This window comes from Triturus cristatus, chromosome 1_2 (assembly GCF_964204655.1).
Source record: "Triturus cristatus chromosome 1_2, aTriCri1.1, whole genome shotgun sequence".
NCBI classification, from domain to species: domain Eukaryota; kingdom Metazoa; phylum Chordata; class Amphibia; order Caudata; family Salamandridae; genus Triturus; species Triturus cristatus.
In genome coordinates this window covers 649,588,277-649,606,457 of record NC_140580.1, presented here as the reverse complement: position 1 = coordinate 649,606,457, position 18,181 = coordinate 649,588,277, and the positions used below count along the sequence as shown (strand labels likewise).

Sequence of the window (18,181 nt, the reverse complement as noted above, 5' to 3'; positions counted from 1 at the left end):
ACTTTTCCACACACATAAGACAGGACAACTATCAATCTTAGATTACAAAGTGCAGACAGCCATTTCTGATTCCATACCATACAACAATGTATTGGATGGTATGACTATCTGGTAAAGCATCAAACTCCAAACATACATTTTTGGGGACAAACAGTGAAGACAGAAAAGCAGAGTTAAGCAACTAGAAAGTGTAAGTGGGGATCTGTAGAGTATTATACGCTCTCTAGTCTTGGTAATCCCACCATAAATACTGTGCAATCCATTCAATGCTTTATAATAACAGCTCTCATATGGCGATATTGTGTTTAACCGTAATAGTGCTAATCCAAACCTAGCTAACCTCGTAATTCACACATCAATGATTACTGAATGTATGCATAGAAGTTTATGTTGTGGTCTACCTGGGGAGAGGACCATGAAGCTTGCAGGTTAGGCCCCTAGGGATAACAAATTGATGAAACAATGCATCTTCAGATTGGCTCCTTGTTGATAGCCTACATTTTGTCCTACCTCCAAAGGGCTCTCAAATAAGTGACTGTAGGTCTATTTCTTATGGGGTGTAAAATGCTCATATCTTTGCTTAATGAGGTACATATGAATGCCTCTGTCATACATGTTGGATAGCAAATATCTATATACATGCTTTGTAAGAAAAGGAAACAAGAGTACTGTGCTGTTTGTAGACTATTCTCAGTGTTGAACTATATATGAAACGTTTCTGAAAAACACTGGCTGGCATAAGTTAAAGATTGCTCTGAACAACCAATAAATGCCCAATGTATCACTGCATTTTGAATTGACATAGCCATCAATTTGCAAAGGGACGATGAATCAAAATGCATTTTGCATGATAGAAAGGCCTTTCTGACTCGCAAAAAGCATCTTGCAAATCAATACAAATCACAATTAAGCAGGGACCATTGCTAACTGGGATTAGTAATTAAGTTTATCAGTGGTTTTTCATGGCAAATGTTGTAGCAATTGATAGCACAAATACGGACGCTGGAGTTGGGGCAGTATCTGATTCACCTCTAGGTTTTCCTGAACGTTTTACAAGACAAGGGTTCTGTTTTTTAAAAGTGTAATCGGTTTGGGAATGCAAATGCACGTATGGAGGTCTGCTGACTTTTGCAGGCCACCATCCCTGCATTTGCAGGAAATTGCAGCAGGTAGCACACAGAAACCTGCCAAATTTATATGCTTTAGACAGAACATTTTGTATCTCTTGATTAGTGCAATGTCTTTGTACGTGGGTTGCATCCACTGCACCTTCGTAACTAAAACATACTGGTCCCACTTTCTGAGAGGTGCAAAATAGCCCTTACAAATGTGTGTCTTCAGGCCTAGATCTCCCCAATCCCATTAAGAGATCTGGGCACAGAAGTTTCATCTTGACTCCAAGTCACCATTGCAGCTGGTGAACACCCACCGCACCGCTGTGTATACAATTGCTGCCCTCAATTTATTTTTTTCAACCCTTTGTCATGTTCTAGCAGGTAGACCAGAAAGTTGATGGTTTCTATCAACCCAGTACATATAAATGAATCCCTAAAATAAGTACCCTGCCCTTAAGAGCAGACTGAAATCTTACCTCAACGACAGATATACAACATTCTCAAGCTTAATTCTGCAGATGTCACTATTCCTGTATAAAATGTATGTGAAAATGGGGAGTGCCAAAGGTAGAAGGAAGGGACCTCTAATTCATTTCACTGTGGCATTAACCATTATCTACTGCTAATATAAAGCGTACTTGAACACAACTTTGCCGCCAGGTAGCAGCTCTACCAGAGGACACACTAAATGGCACATGCATCAACAATGCCATTTGCTATTCCTTATTAGCGAAAAGTAAGGATCCGCTAATAAAGAATAGGAAAAGGCTATGTATGTAGAAATCACTTAATAAATAGCGATTTCTAATCATTCCTTAATTGCGACTCGCAAATTGCGAGTTGCAATTTAGGAATACCTCCCCATTCATTCCTATGGGCCTCTAGACATTCTCAATTTGCGATTCTTAATTAGAGACTCGCAAATTGAGAATGCAATTTCAAGGGTGCCAGGGTGTCAAAAGGACACCCTGTTGCACCCCTGAAATCTGCATATGAGTACATCTTGCACACACACATTCCCCAAGGGCATGTGTGTGTGTAAAATGGAACTTTGAAAAATGCACTTTAGTGCATTTTTCAAAGTTTTTGCAAATTACCATGTAGTTCAACTTCATGGTAATTTGCTCCCCCTATTAGCGAAATCGCTATTTTTTTTTTAACTTTAATGTATTGCATTCAAGGAATATCAATTTGCGATTCCTTAAATGCAATGGCAACTTAAGTAATCACAATTTAGAGATTACTTAAATTGCGAGTTTTGAGAATCTGCCCATTTGCGACCGGTTTTTGCTTTGATGCATGTGTGCCTAAATGTCATAGATACATGCAGTCTATGTAAATCGGACTCAACAGGTCTTAGCAACTTACAAATTAAAACACTATCAAACTGTAAAATATAAAAGGAGAACAAGTCGGGATGGAGACTAAAGTGTTTTACTGAAAAAGTCTAAAAGTTCCAAAAAGGGTTGGGCTTATTCTCCAGTGGTGGAGAAGGACCGACTTCAGGTTCTCTAGTAGAGACCTAGCCATATTGAGCAGGGCTGAACCTAATCTTTTATTCTTCCCAGAATAAAATACCAAAGGCCTGCCCTAACCAACTGAAAAGTACAGAACAATTGCGAGTGATCCAACATACAGATGAAACTCATTCCATGGGGGGGGGAGGGGAGGGGGGAGGACAACGTTTACTAAGAACCTCACAGAAGTGAAGTCCTGACTGACTTAGAAATTTTGATTACCTGAGAGTTTTGAAAGCCACAAGTTAACCTTTAAATACAAGGCAGATGTATTGTTCATAGTTTAGGGAAAATAAGTTGTAAATCAACCTCCCTCTGTCAGCACTCTGTGAGGAGCTCGTCAAAGAGAACAATGGGAAGATATTTATACTGTTTATTCCACAAATTAGAAGACCCAGAAAAGGATGAGCATGTGTTAGGCTGGCAGCTGTTCCAGTCAGTGCTCTATAGGATGCTGTGTAAGCAGAGGAGTAAGATGACTATTTTGAAATGGGAGGAAACACTAGGCAGGGACATACAATCTATACTCCAGCTAAAGGCCTCAAAGGGTGCACTAGGTCCCAAATTACAATTAATAAAGCTTTCACACGCTTCTTGAAGACAATGGTCAACGCATCAATGCTTATCAAGAGGAACAAAGGGCTTGGTATTTGCCACCTCAGGCAAACTCCCACTCCTTTCAGCTGCAACAAGTACCTCACCTCTAAAAATTAGCCTCAAAGAGCATTGAAGAATATAAATATGCTTAACAGCAATAATCGTCTTTATGAACATTTAGCCAGACAGTATGGATACAAACAAACCTTCCAGTTTCAGACCATATAGAAACTTCACATGAAAAGCTAAGGAGACCAGAGAGAACTAAGGCTGAGCAAAATGGAAACAAATATAGAGAAAACAAATATGGTGGGTCCACAGACCCACCATACATACTCTAGAAATTAGAGCTGTATAATACTGGATGAAAAGAAGTGACTTATCCATTTCTAAGCAGATCCACAAGGATATCCAACTTAATCAAATACATTGGTTATGTAATGAGTGTATATGTATTCACTAGTGAACATAAGATTTCTCTTAGCAGATATAAAGAAGGAAGTAATGCCCACAATTTAATGGCAACTTTAAATGGCACTGGAAAGTGAATATGTACTAGAATATAATAAATCAGAGAAAAACTACATATAGTATTTTCCAGGTTTTCCACAATAATGATATTCATATTATGGCAACATATACAATTAATAATGCAACTCACAGTGGCCATCTCCAACACTGACTGAAGTGCAGAAACAAGATCAGTACTCAAGCAATAAGTTACTTACATTAGAAAAATCCCTTTCTGGTGAATACTATATCTTAACACAGATTGCTCACCTTTAGAATATTCCCAAGCACTCCTCTGGATCTGGGGAATGTTTTAGCAACCCTGTTGGGTGCTGATAGGGGCGTCATATGGCTCAGCAGTGCCACTATACCCTTCAGAAGTGACAGAGTGGAGCTGCATAGAAGTGCTCACATCAGTTTCTTGATCTTTCCCCTTCTGTGCCCTCAAACGAGGAGCCCTTTGAGCAAACTGCAAGTGACAATGTGCGGAATTATTATGATTTTTTTTCAGAAGTCCGCTCTACATTACGGGGAGGGCAGAGAGCAGTGAGGAATACGTGGTTAGATAGAAAATTCACCAGAAAAGTGTTACCAAAGGTGAGTTACCTTTTTTCTGTTGAATAATTCTGACTGCAGGTTTATCTCCCTCAGAATATCTACCGAAGCAGCAACTTCCAAAGGCAGAGGGTCTGACATGGAGACTCAGATTAGAAAGTCTGGCAGGACTGAGTGGACAAAATGGCCCTCACAATGGGCCAGATTATCAAGGCAGTAATACTAAGTAAATATGTGCACAGTCGCCCACTTTGCAGCCTGGCAGATGTCCAAGACCATCCCCCCGCTGTTGTAGGGATCTTTGGTGAAATAAGCATGTAGGCGTTCTGTAGGTTACTTCTGGGCTAGTGTGTAGATGTTGATGCAGAAGATAATCCACTTCGACAGGATCCTCTTTTGCACCATATTTCCTTTCTTTGTTCCGCTAAAAAATACAAAGAACTGATCATCCACACAATGATCTCACATGCAGTCAATGTAGAAGGTCAAAGCAATCTCACGTGATGTAAGGAGATTGCACTGGCAGCACCTGCAATTTGCTCATGTGGCACACCAATGTAATAGAGATAAGGAATAGTGTTTAAATGTCAGGGGTTGCAATGAGCAGCTGTGCATCTGCTCAAAAAGTATGCACATAAGAAATTTTAGGACAAGGTTCAAGTTCCACTCTAGCATGACAAATGGCTTGGGGATAGTGTTGTGACTCAGGCCTTTAAGAAAATGCGTCACAAGAGAGGACTTAAAAAGAGAGGGTAAATAAGGCAAACATAAAAAAGCTAAAAAAAAGACCCTCCACTGTGGACTATGAAAAGTATGGTAAGGCCAACAACACGAGCAATAACATATCAAAATGTTTGGCCAGCAGGGGATCAAGATGGCACATTCTACATCAGGTCCAAACTCCTCCCAGTGCCTAAAGTATGTGGACTTCTTTTACAGAGGGCTGGCTGCAAGAATGACACCTACCACTTCAGGTAGTAAGTTAAAAGCGCTCAAATATTGCCGCTCAATCAACATGCATGAACGGTTAAGTTGTGGAGATTCAGGTGCTTAGCCCTTCCCTTCTGGTGATGAGACAGGAGGCCATCGCGAAGGGGTAACCACTTTGATGGAAACATGTTCTTGCTCTGGAGATCTAGGGGCCATACTCTTCTAGCCCAGTCTGGGGATATTAAGATGACTTGGGTCCCGTATGTCCTAATTTTCCCCTGAACTAATGGCAGGAGAGGTAGAGGTGGAAATGCATACAGGAGCACTGTGTCCCATCGTAGTTGGAATGTGTCTCCTAATGACATTCTTGGAGGAAACTCCAGTGGGCAGAAGCTTTAAAACTGCATGGACTCGAGCCCGGGCATGCCCTACTGATCAAAGGGGTCCCATGCCACCCCAGAATAAATACTCCACTCGAGATCCGTCAGCTGATGCCTACTCAGCATGTCTGCACTGGCTTTCACGGGTCTGGCTAGATGGTTGGCCAAAAGAAGGATGTGGTCTAACCACCTCCAGAGGAATAGGGCCTCTTGATACAGAATGCAGGACTTCACTTTGTCCTGCTTGTCTCAGTACCACATTGCAATTGTGTTGTCCATGAGTACCTGCACCAACCCCTTGATGGATGGCAGGAAGATTTCAGGGCCAGATGGAGCATCCTAAAGACTGATGTGGAGCTGGCTCTCAGCCGGAGACCAGAGACTGCTGAGCTCCATCTCCATGCATCTGCCACAGGCGTGAAGTCATGGTGGGAAAGGGAGAGTGGCCTGCCGCACGACAAGCCAGTGCTTGTCTGCCATCACAGAAGATCCTGAGGTGTCTCCTGCAAGATTTGTATGGTAAACCAACTGAAACCGGAGGTTCCACTGTAGGGTTCACATGGCCATCTGGTGTTTGGCATGAGTAGGCTGCATGAGGCTGGAAGCCACAGAACCTTCCCCTCCTAGCCCTAGGACACAGCCCAAAACGTCTATACCATACCCTAAATATCCTGGCAGCAAAAAGGCCTTGAATGCAACCATGTCCAGGATAGACCTATGAAGGGAATTTACTGAGTAGGGCTCTGGTGGGGCTTTAGTCCGTTGAAACTAAACCCCCAGGAGAAAAATAACTTGGCCCTTGCCCTGGAGGTGAACTGCAGCTGATTGCAGCAAGTCCACCTTCAGCAGCCAGGTGTCTAGTTATGGGAATATAAGTATCCCCAACAACAGAATATGGCTATGGAAACCACACTCACTTTTATGAAACCCGAGGGGCTGAGGTAAGGCCGGAGAGAGCATGGTCAACTGGAAGTGTTCTGATCCCAGCATGAAACATATATCACTTGCTGGATTGCAGGACATTTGTCTGAAAATATCTGCCCTGCAAGTCCAAAGGCATCTCCCAGTCTCCAGGGTCTAGAGTAGAGGGCATCTGAGATAGAGTGAGCATACTGAATGTGTTATTCCTCAGAATTCAATGCTGAATCCTACTCAATCCTTCTTCAGCATGAGTAAACAGTGCAAAAAGGAGACATCACTCCTTTCAGAGTCCAGCATCGGCTCACTGGCACCTTTGGACAGTGGGAGACTGCCTTCTTCTATCAAGATAGTGCAGTGATCCTACAGAATTCACTGATGTGGGGGGGGGGGGGGGTAAGGTGAGGAAGCAATGTAAGGCAGGGAACAGTCCCTTTGAACAATTTGCAAAATACATCGCTCAGATGTGATGGATTTATTCTGTTAGAAAGTCAGGGCTAAAGCGCCTTTCAATTGTTTGATGCCTTTAAGCCTATAGGTGTTCCTTCGCACCCTGCAAATATCAACATTCATCATTCATAGATCTCCAGGTGGGAAGGAAATGTTGTACACTGTCCACAAATGACTGGTTGTGGGTTTGTGTGGACAAATCAAAGTGGCTTGGAAACTGCTAAAGCAGGGGCGGAGGAGCTAAAGGTTTTCAGTTCTTGCTGGTATGAAAAGACTTGACAACCACTGCATCCTCTGCCTGGAAATAATTGACTGTGTTGCTGCGCAGGCTGGTAACAATGAGGCTGCCAATAAGCTAGGCATCTTGATTAGCCCCTGACTTTTCTGACCTGCTGGTGAAATTGTCTGGCTGGTGACAACAACCCCAAATATCTTACTGTGCCAGAACCTTCTTTAATTCAATCAAGAGCCAAGTCAGCCATGTCCATGAACAGTCTTGATTTGTCTAAAGGGCACATCCATGAAGTATGGATGCTTGAACATCTCCTAAAACCCAATTGACTTCATTGAAGTATATGGTCCAAGCACAACACTGGTGCCATCAGCACTGCCTCTACAATCTGTGTTGTCCAAGCCAGCATACAAAATATACTTTGGCCCAAATGATCCCATATGAACAGTATGTGGCAGAGAGGCTGGCAAGATATCAATGACCATGTCCCAAAAGGCATGGGTACCTGTCCAAAGGGTACACTACACTTAAGGATTGCAGTTAAGCTACCTGAGGAAAATGTTTTGTTGCCAAAAGCATCAATGTTGCAACTCCCTATCTGGGGGAGATTGATTAGAAAGGCATGTAAAATGGCTTTACTAGTTAACTCCTGTACCATCGTTTTTCAAGACCATGGTGTAATTTCAAAAAGTTGGACTCACTGGGGGCTGGTTTATGTCACCTGCCCTGGGGGCAACCAACGGTCAGCTAGCCAAGCTTTACTTAGATCAAGCAGTTATTAGAGTACATTTGAGAGCCTCACTGATTGAATGGCAATAGTGCCACAGGTGAACTAGGGCATGGTTGAAGGATTTCAGACAACAAACTGGCCTTAGTTTCAACAGTCGGCAATTGTAAGCCCAAGACATCTGCTGCTTCTTGCACTACTGCTGTGAAAAAGGCTATTTCCTTTGTTGGTGGCTCAGATGGTGAGTCCAGCTTTGTCTCTAGGGATGTATTTAGCTCATTGGAATTTTGCAAGTCTAGGTACAGCCCTACATTAGTGCAATTGTGGGGTTGGGTGGCAGGTTATCCACTTTCTTGTAACCGTAAAATTTTGTGAGGGTCCTGAGGTATGCCTAGAACAAGTCAAAATCAGAACTAAATTAGGGTTCCTGCCTCTTGTAATACTGGTGTCAAGAACGAGACTGAGAAGGATAAAGTGTCTTTGTGCTTTAGTAATTTTGTAGAGCGATATAGGTCTGTAGTGGGAAGATAATGGTTTGGGGGTCAGAGACTGGCATCGAAACTGTGTCACGCATCGCACAGGTAGAAAGGTATAGCCTCCTGCATGGAAAGGACCAGTGTGTGCCTTGGAGCCAGAGTAGAAGTCTGGACCAGAGTCAGTACAGGCCCGGTGTCAGGTACCAAGGGGTCAGTGGGTACTAGAGGAGGGCCTGCGGCAGACGTCTAACTGAGGGCCCTTGCAGCTTCATGGGATCCATGGGCACACCAGAGGGAACTTGTAGCATCCTGGAAAATTTGCAGCAGAGCTCTTTTGAAGACTTCTATTTGCTGCGGGACCAATGAGGGTCCGGGGAATTTGGGGCTCAGGTACTAGATGTGAGAGTGGTATGGGGCTAGAAAACACTGGGACTAAATGACCTATTGATTGACGTCCCCACTAGACGTTTGAGTGGTGGGATGGGCATGAACTCTGTTTTCTTTTTACACGCTTACGGTAGCTACATTTTTTACTTTACCTTACTGGAAGGCTTTGAACGGGGTTTTATATTGGACAGACCTCTTAACTGGGATCGTGAACATATCTACAACCTGGAGCATAACTTTTTGTTTCACTGCAACCTTTTCTTAAGCACGGCAACACAGCGTTTCGTTTCCCCTCCTACACTCTGATCAGCTTTGAGAGCATGAGGGCATACTTGGCACACAACTTTGAGTCGTAGCAAGAGCCCAAACCCCACAAACACAGGGTACTGGGTCCGTGACCAACCGCTGCTTCCTGCATTCTTTGCATGGAACAATCCTGACGTTTTTGGGGTAGACATCTTCCATAGCTCAATGTCTGTAAATATTTTGGAAGTCACTGGGAGAGCGACGAGTTGGGAACGGAGTGCTAGATCCACACTGAACGTTGCAGAAAGAAAAGAAATGCTGACATTCACATGTGTAAGGTTGTTGTTTAAATGCAACGCCTCTCCTTACTTCCAGAGGGTATGGAATCACAGTGGAGCTGGATGGAAAAAGAGTGCGGCTAAAGAATTCTCTGGATCCAGTCTGGAAGTCTGGACAATTCTAATGGAGAGGAATCTGTGCTTAGAAGTATCCATCATAATATATGCTTATAAAACAGTTGAAATGTTTGGAATCATAAAAAACCTGATAATTTGCAAGCATTTTAGTTTGGACAACACAGGTAAAAGAAGAACAGGATAGTTAATAATTTGTAATAAAACTGTGAATGAGCAGCATGGTTTACATTAAAGCTCAGGAATAGTTAAGTTCTGCCACATGAATTACAATGGCAGAATATAGGCTGCTGAAATGATGCATTGTTCTAGATTACACACACACACGGATAACACACGCATACACGGAACAGACTATGTTTTACTTACACCTTCTCTGTAGCACTGCTAACCTTGAAGGCACAGATATTTACATGACACTACAACAGATGATGTACACAGACCACATTATAGTTGCAAAGGTATGTATGTTTAAGTTTAATTGCACCCAACCCACAATTTGAACACAACTGTTCTATAAAATCTAGGTAATTAACACTTCACAATTCTTGAATTCCACCATATTTATGATGCATGTTTTTAATCCAAGTTTGTCACTTATAGACAAATGCTCTTGTTATCGCTTTCTTTAAACTTGAGCCAACACACAATAATAACAATGTGTATCAGGAAGATAATCTAGCCAAATTAACATTCTCATTAGCAATTTTTATAATTCAGTTAAAGAGACAAGTTTTTCCATGTACTGAACTGAGGTAATATAATGCTTTGTTAAAACTGGAATAATGTGCACGATATATAGAAACACTGTGAAAGGCTATACTCTGGTTACTGAATAAACAAAGGGACTCTGGTGAAGATATAGGCTTGAATTAAAAATAAATTTAATATCTACATCAGATTTGCATGACCATGTGTGGGAATATTTTTTATAGGCAAGAGAACTCATAAACAAATAAGTATTATAAAACAATTCATGTTTGTGTTCATTTCATCCTTGAGAAAGCTTATCCAGTGTACTTGACACAGGTTGACGCCTGAGATATACCAATGTAATACCTACTGCACAGATTTTAAGATGGTGTAAAGAATATAAACTACCAGTTATGAAATAAAGAAAAAAACTGGGCAACTGTAGAATTAAATAAGCCACTGATTAAAACCAATGGCTGTAACAAATTCAGGGTTTAGTACTGATATACAAATTATGAAGCCTGAATTATGCAAAGAATAAAATGAAGCATTTCCCTAAGCAAATGGAGGAGCTACAGTGTGCAATTAAACACATGTTAAAGATACTGAATGACTGGTTCTTGTGATTTGCCCGCATGCTGGATACAGAAGAATACGAATTAGGAAAAAAATAGGATAGTTTGGTGTCTGCTCGACTCCTCAGAATTCAATTGCGGAAAGTACTGATCTGCAATTGAATGAGAAATACATCCAGACTGCCATCCCCAAATGAAGTTAACACATACTGGTGCAGTCAATCAAAGAAGGCTTTGTTACTGCCACATTGAAGGCATCTTGGCCTTCACATTACAACCAATTTGGAAATCCCCTTATCCAACCTCAGTTGGACAGAAATCTAGGTGACATTATAACCACTGTTCTCACTGTTCGCTGACCCACTCGCCAAAGGATTTCTGTATTTTCTCCAACTTCCTGTCAAAATACAGATAGTAAAACATTACTACCTCCCTGTCAATCAGGCTTCAACCTCACACCTTCTGTTACAGAACACCTCATTTCATATTGTTATCTTCGCTGAGGCACACCAGCAAGCGTTAGTCTCTGCAAAAATAACTGTTCTTGAATGAAGTCTCCTTATACGTCTGACATGGTTTTATTGAGAATAACAGCATATAAAGAGGAAATGAGAACAGCGCTCTACACTAAAACAGCAGAGAAAAAGGACTAACACTGCCTCTATTTTCCAAATAATTGAGATCTGATTTCATTTCACACAAAATCAATACGCTAGAAAACACACTTAGAAAAAATATATCAGAAAGAATTCTGAGGGTCACCTGCAGTATACAGAGCAGGTCTGACTGTATATTTACTGAGGCTTCTATGACTAAACTTGATTTTAGTGGCACTATTCACTGTTAACAGTGCAAATGATTCAATCAAACGGCTAAAAGCAATGGAAGTAAGTAAGTAAAAGTTTATTGTTTCTGATTAATTAAAACCATTACAAAGGTTCATGATAAATACACATTTCATCAATTTCTAAATTTGAGAACAGTCTTAAAAAGAGAATAAGAGTTAAAAAGTAAAAGTTTAAGAAATGTTCACGATTCCTTGATTTTCTGTGCACCATCATCTGTTTTAGGTTGTTTAAACTTAACTAGATTCAGGAATTTTACCAACAGTCCATTCAGATGTAAAAGTCTTGGGTCAAAGCATGCAATGACTGCTTGTCTCCGTGTATGTATGTTAAGTTCGCTGAAGGTGGTTTTCAGGAGAGCTACTCTTTCCTCTTTTAGCTTTTTGCAGGAGCATATCAGATGTTCCATATCTTCTTTCCCTGAGCCACACAGCCTACATGTGGGCCCACAGTTCTTTCTCAGCCAAGGTTGTAAGTGGGGTATGGCTGGTAAGATTCTGAGCCTATGTTTTAAAAATGCTTCTTTTGATTTCCTGCAATAACCCAGTCCGAAGTATGCCTGTAACCCGGGCGATTTATAAGAGCTCAGTATCATCCATGCGTGGCGTCTATGAGCAAAGGTAGCTTTATCCTCTGTAAATGAGAGTCGCTTTATGTTCTTATTTACAACACGTTTAAATTGTGTGTTCGGAAGGGAAGTTTCCCATAGATCTTTTAGACCGGTCTTTGCTAGTGACTCCTCTAGGTAGTTTTTTGCAAGTGCAGTGGAGCTGCCGCGCAGGTTTTCCCAAAGCTGGTGATTCAGTGTGTTTTCAGGCGAGTTCTTTATTTTGTACCAGCATTTGATGTATGATCCTCGCCTAGCGAGTAGTTGCTTGGTTAAACCAAATTCTAGCCGGATTTGAGCCTGTGAGGTATATGGTGGTAGGTTTAGGAGGACTCTGTAAGCTTTTGAGATAGTTATGTCCAGCAGTTTTGCATCTGTACCTCTTAAGGCTTCACTACCGTAAGTAATTGATGACTCGATTTTTACTTGGGCGACTCGCAGTAGTGGCAGAAGAGTTGGCCCAGACAGATTGGTTTTAAGTTGTCTGAGAGTTGTTGCAATCATCATGCCTTTCCTCTTGGTGGCCTCAAGATGTTTTGAAATCTGGCCGCCCCTGTCGACAATGACACCAAGATATTTGTATTCAGAGCAGTTCTCAATTGCCCTTATCCCAAAAGACCAGGAGAAGGATTTTCTTTTTTTGGATATTGTCAATGTTTTGGTTTTTTCAATGTTGACTTTGAGCAGGTTGTCCTCAGCATATCCGTGCAGTACATTGATAAGATGTTGCAGACCTACCTTAGTGTGACTAATCTGAACCACGTCGTCTGCATAGGATATGCTGGGCAGCGTTCGACCCCCCCAAACGAGGGGCGTGTGCTTTGCAGGCCTCTAGAGCTGGTGGCAAATCAGCTGTGTATAGGTTGAAGAGAGTTGGTGCTAAAACGCACCCCTGCTTAAGGCCTTTTGTGGTGGTTATGCGCCTTGAAAGGTGGGTGCCGTTTCCGAGCTTCACTTGGACCCATGTGTTGGAGTGCAGTTCTATCAGAAGATTTAAGAGTGGTACGGGAATCCCCCATAAAGCTAGTTTCCTCCACAGATTTGCTCGATTGACATTGTCGAAGGCTGCTTTAAATTCTACAAAACAGAAGTGGAGGCTTTGTTTGGTCTGTTTTGCTTTATCAATGAGTAGTGATAGAGCTAAAAGATTTGTAGTTGTTCCAGCGTCTCTGCAGAATCCTGTTTGGCTAGGTGGAATTAAGTTGTTCTTAGTAGCCCATTCACACAACTGAATCAATAGTAGCCCTGCGAAATACTTTGCCTCAATGTCCAATAGAGCGATCAGGCGATAGTTTTTAGGAAGAGCTCGGTCGCCTGCTTTATATATTGGTGAGATAACTGAGCCCTTCCATGACGCTGGGAGGCCCCCAGACAGGCTGGCCGAGGAGAAAAGTGGGGTCAGAATTTCTGACCAGTACTCCGGATCGTGTTTAAAGAGAGCTGGTGGTATTCCACTTGGCCCTGGCGCTCCATCTTTCCTCCCTTTGGAAATTAGTTCCCTGATTGTAACTGCGCTGATTTCAGGTGCTGCCTCTTCATGTAATGTCGTTATTTGCTGTGGGTTGGTCACTTGAACATCCTGGTGCCTAATTGTTCCTACAGCCTGTTGATTAAAGTGGGTAGCTAAGGAGAGTTCCCAGGAGTCATCTGTTACATGTGATGTTATGCCTCCATGTTTGGGGTTTAGGAATTTATTCAGGGTGGACCAGAAGCGCGCACTGTTGTTTGCTTTAATGTCACAGTGAAGTTTAGCCCAAAAGTCATCTTCTTTGCATCTTTTGATCTCCCATTTGAGTTTTTTTAAGATCAGCCTTACGTCTGCGAAGCTGTTTAAGTGTGCTCGTGCCCCCCTGATGTGTCCTCTGTAGCCTTAGTAGTCTGTTTATGGCATTTTTTTGATGTTTCAGGGCAGATTTATGAGCACTGGATATCTTCCCTGTGGTCATTGAGCCGTGAGACGGGTGGTGCTGAGCTGTGGTAGAGTAGAGGTTTGAAAATACATCTGTGAAGATCTCCCATAGGGCTATAGGATTACCCATGGGGTATTTCAGACTGTTTAATTGAGATTTTGCTGCTGAGAGTACCTCCTTTGTGTTTGCCACTGAGGATTTAATTCTTTTAAGGTTTATTGTGTGGCAAGCTTGGGATCCTGTAGGATTGGGGAAGGTTAAGTCTGGAGAAGCCAGAATGGAGACTTCCTGAGGTCGGTGGTCACTGTCTCCTTTATCTCCTAGGCTGAAGTTTAATATATGATGGAAAAGTGGGAGAGATACTAGAGTGTAGTCAATTGTGGAGGACATGTTACCTGAGTGGAATGAGGCAGCAGATGGTGAATCATCTCAAAATCTTCCATTTAAGACTCTCAGCCCTAAATGCTTCATCTCTTCTAGGAGCTCCTTTCCCATTTTGGAGATTTTTCCCTGGCCATTGATGGATTGGGTTGGAATATTCCAGTAGAAGGACTGAGCTTGAATGTCGTTGTTTATCGACGAGCCTAGGATATATTGATTGAGGTCTCCCGACAGAATGAATTTGGAGGTGGTTTGCGTGGACATCAGTTGGTGCAGGTAGTCCAATAGAGATTTCGACTCCTGTTTTTTCTTTTTCGGGTTTATGTAAGTACTGATCACCAATACCTCTTCTTTTTTCCCTTTAAGGTTTAGTTTGATCTTTAATGTGTTTATGACTGGGGATTGATGAGTTAATTCCAGGGCACTGTGAATTTTTGTAATTTTAATGTAAGAGGCTAAGCCGCCCGCTAGCCGGCCATATTTACTTTTTCTTGTGGCTGAAGTGTAAAAACATGTGTAACCCTCTATTTGCACCGGGTTTTCTGACCATGTTTCCTGTAATAGGATAATGTCAAATGATTTTACATATCGAAGGAATTCAGCGTCTGCAGCCTTATTGTTTTGCCCGTTTATGTTCCATGAACACAGTTTTAGTAGCGTAGTGTCTAAGTTCTAATCTGTCCTTATCAGGTTGCCCTGTCATCGTGGATAGTTCGTAGCATTGATTATCCTAAAGATCCGGATGTTTTCGAAATTTTCTGAGTGGGGAGCTATTGTGCCTTCTTGATGGTTCAGCACCTGCCTCTTTAGCAGTGGACGACCCTGGGTGCCCCTTAGGACTGACGTGGTCTGTGGGTTTTTCAGAGGTAGTCCTTCACGGGGTCTCTTGAGCAGGGGGAACGGATATCCTGTGTTGTGGTATAAAGCTGATTGGATCCCCCATGCTTTGAGGGTTGTCTGCGCCTCAAGAATTTTATTAGCTATTTCGGACGACCTCTAGGTTGCTTTTGTGGCTTCCAAGTTCTGTATTTTGTCCACTTTTATAAATTCTACTGAAAGAAGATCAGCTGAACATAAATCGTTTAGGGTTGGCATGGTGCTTAGGAGTCGGAGTAGGTTACCCCTATTCAAGATGTCAAACGGGCCTTTTGATTCATACTCTGGAGTGAAAACAGTAATGGTGGAATTCATGGTTTGGGGTCCCGGCTGAGCTATTGGATAGTTGCCACCCAAGTAGGTTCCTCCATTGTTTGATATAGACTGTTGTAGGGATCTCAGATTGGTTTCAAGAGTTGGGAGGTCCTGAGGCCTAGAAACTGAGGGGGCTTTAGGGGCTCCGTCTGGAGGGGGGGGGGGCAGTTGAGCTCGGGGACCCAAAAGTCCAGAAAGTGTGGGCTCCTTGCCCGATGATTGGGGCGGGTAGAGGATGATCGTAGATTCCGGTACTGGGACAGTACCGTGTGTGAGCAGCGCCTCCTTTGGCATGTTTGGTGGTTGTTGTCTTGGGAGGTTAACGGCTTCCCCATTGCTGGTCCCACTGAGGACCATAGTACTGTAGGAGGCAGTGTGGCTGCTGGACTGGGCCCGACCTGCCCCCAATATTGGAGCCTCTTTGTGAACTGCCGGGTTTCCCCCTATTGTAGGTTCGCTTGTCTTGATAGAAATTTGTTCTGCACTTGTGGAGAGAGCTGTAAGAAATTTTGGTTCAGATTGCTCCTGTCCAGATTCTGTCTTAAAAAGGGAGAGGCTAAGGTTAGTTTTTTGTTACGGCCTTTCCTTCTTTGTTGACGACGCTGCTTGGCATTCTGAGTTGGATTTTGGTGCTCGGAGGGACAAGGGTGGCATTTAGGAGAAGTGCACTCTGGGGTTGACAGAACAGATTTGTCAGTGGTTTTAGCTATGAAAGGGTCCTTTTTTGGGTTTTCGAAGCTGGTTTTTGTGCTGGTGCTAGTGTCCGGTCCCTCTTTATAATGCCCCCTTTGTAAACCTTCAATCAGAGTAGATACTATTTCTGGAAGTGACGATAGTTTGTCAATAATTGGACCGCAGCTGCAGATTAACTTTGCTTCCTGCTGAGCTCTACCGATTAGGAGGTTTAGTTGCCCTAGTTTCTCGTCAATCCGCCCCACGAAGAGGGCCAAGGTGTCAAGTATGGTCAGTTGTAGATCCATTTTATCGGACTGGTAGTGTAGAGTGTCAACCGTTCGTTGCATTGTATTTAGTAAAACGTCCCACGTTTTAGGTGCGTTCGAAAATTTGGGTCCCTAGTTCGATCCCAGATAAGCTTAGGAGGCTTGGGGATTCCGAAAGGGCTGAAGTACTTTGTTGGTTTATTACGTTTGGAGAAGTTACCACCTGATAGGAAGCCTGGTTAACGTGCTGATTTTCTTTGGTTTTGGCTATAGACAGAGGATGTTTGGCAGGGGTGACCCGAGTTTCAGGAAGGATTGTATCCCCCCATTCCTGTTGTCCCGAATGAGAGACGTTGGTAAGACTGTCTCGCCCCGAGTTTTGTATGGTTTCCGTGGCCTCCTTCGACTGCTTGTAATGGCCCTCTTCGCGTACTATTGCAATTGCTTCTATAGGCAGTTGAGTGATCTTGGCGGTCTCAGTGGTCTCCAGAGTGTGGGGGGAGGCGCTAATAGACTTAAAGAGGTCATTTACGATAGAGCTGTTGAGCGCCTCATGCTCTTGGTTTAAAGCTTTACCTGGGCTTGACGTATGACTGAGCGAGGGTTGTCTTCATTTCTGGTTGTATAAGGTGATTGAGGTGATTATGGGCTTTTGAGCAGACTGTAAGCCAGAGGGGGACTGTCCTCCCTTGCCTTCCTTTTGCTGAGCTACTTTGCTGGTGGTACCCCTGTTGTCGGGCGCCTTTTTGTCATTTTTTCGCTAGTTGACAGGAGGTGTGTTGGTGGCGTAAGGGGGGACCAGTCCCTGTGACGCTGGTACTGGTGATTCTTTGCAAGGTAGAGGAAGAAGGGGGTCCTGGAGGCCCAAGATTTTGCCACTGGATGAAAAGATAGATGAAGGTGGGTCTTTTAGAAAATGACATTTTGTTGTATTTTTTGGTTGACGAAGATGGTAATAATAAACTCCGGACTGATGAGCTGAATCGCTATTGGACCCTTCTGGGGATCTGACCAAGCTCCCGCTGGCCGAATTGTTGTCATCAGGTCGTTTGGCCTTGAGCTTGGGCTTAGTCACTGGCTGACCTCTTTTCTTGCCCGACCTCATTCTTGTGGCAGTATCGGTATGCTCCGTATAGAGACCTGGGGTTCAAAGGTGACTGTGGATGACGGAAAGTGGATAACTGAGAGTGACTGGATGCTCTCTGCTGCCGTGCCTGCTGCTTGAAAGAAGATTTTAGAGGAACAGGTGATTCAGGGGCGCTGGTGCGGCTCCAGCCGCTAGGATGGACACAGACTGGTCCTGCGAGGCGACAATGCAACCAGTGTCGCCGGTGAGGAGATGCCCGCGGCTCCTCCTACCGCTAAGGCGCTGACTCCTACTACTAGCGCGGCACCAGTGCAGTTCCCCACGGCCCTCTCAGCTCTTCCTCCAGCTGCCAGGATCGGAGGCTGGAGACTGGTTCCAAATGCGGCTCCTGTCGCCGCGGGGGGGGGAGGGGGGGGGGGGGGGCTAACGCAGCCCAACCGCCGGTCAGACTCCGCACCCACTGTGTATGGTGGTTTCTCACAGCCTGTTGCTCCCAGT

General features: G+C 43.5%; 1 protein-coding gene across 1 annotated transcript in view; it reads right to left on the bottom strand.

The window, feature by feature from the left end:
* The window catches only part of TUBGCP2 (tubulin gamma complex component 2), a 257,023-nt gene that overhangs the window by 105,586 nt on the left and 133,256 nt on the right, over window positions 1–18,181 (bottom strand). The gene's annotated exons all lie outside the window — the stretch shown is intronic.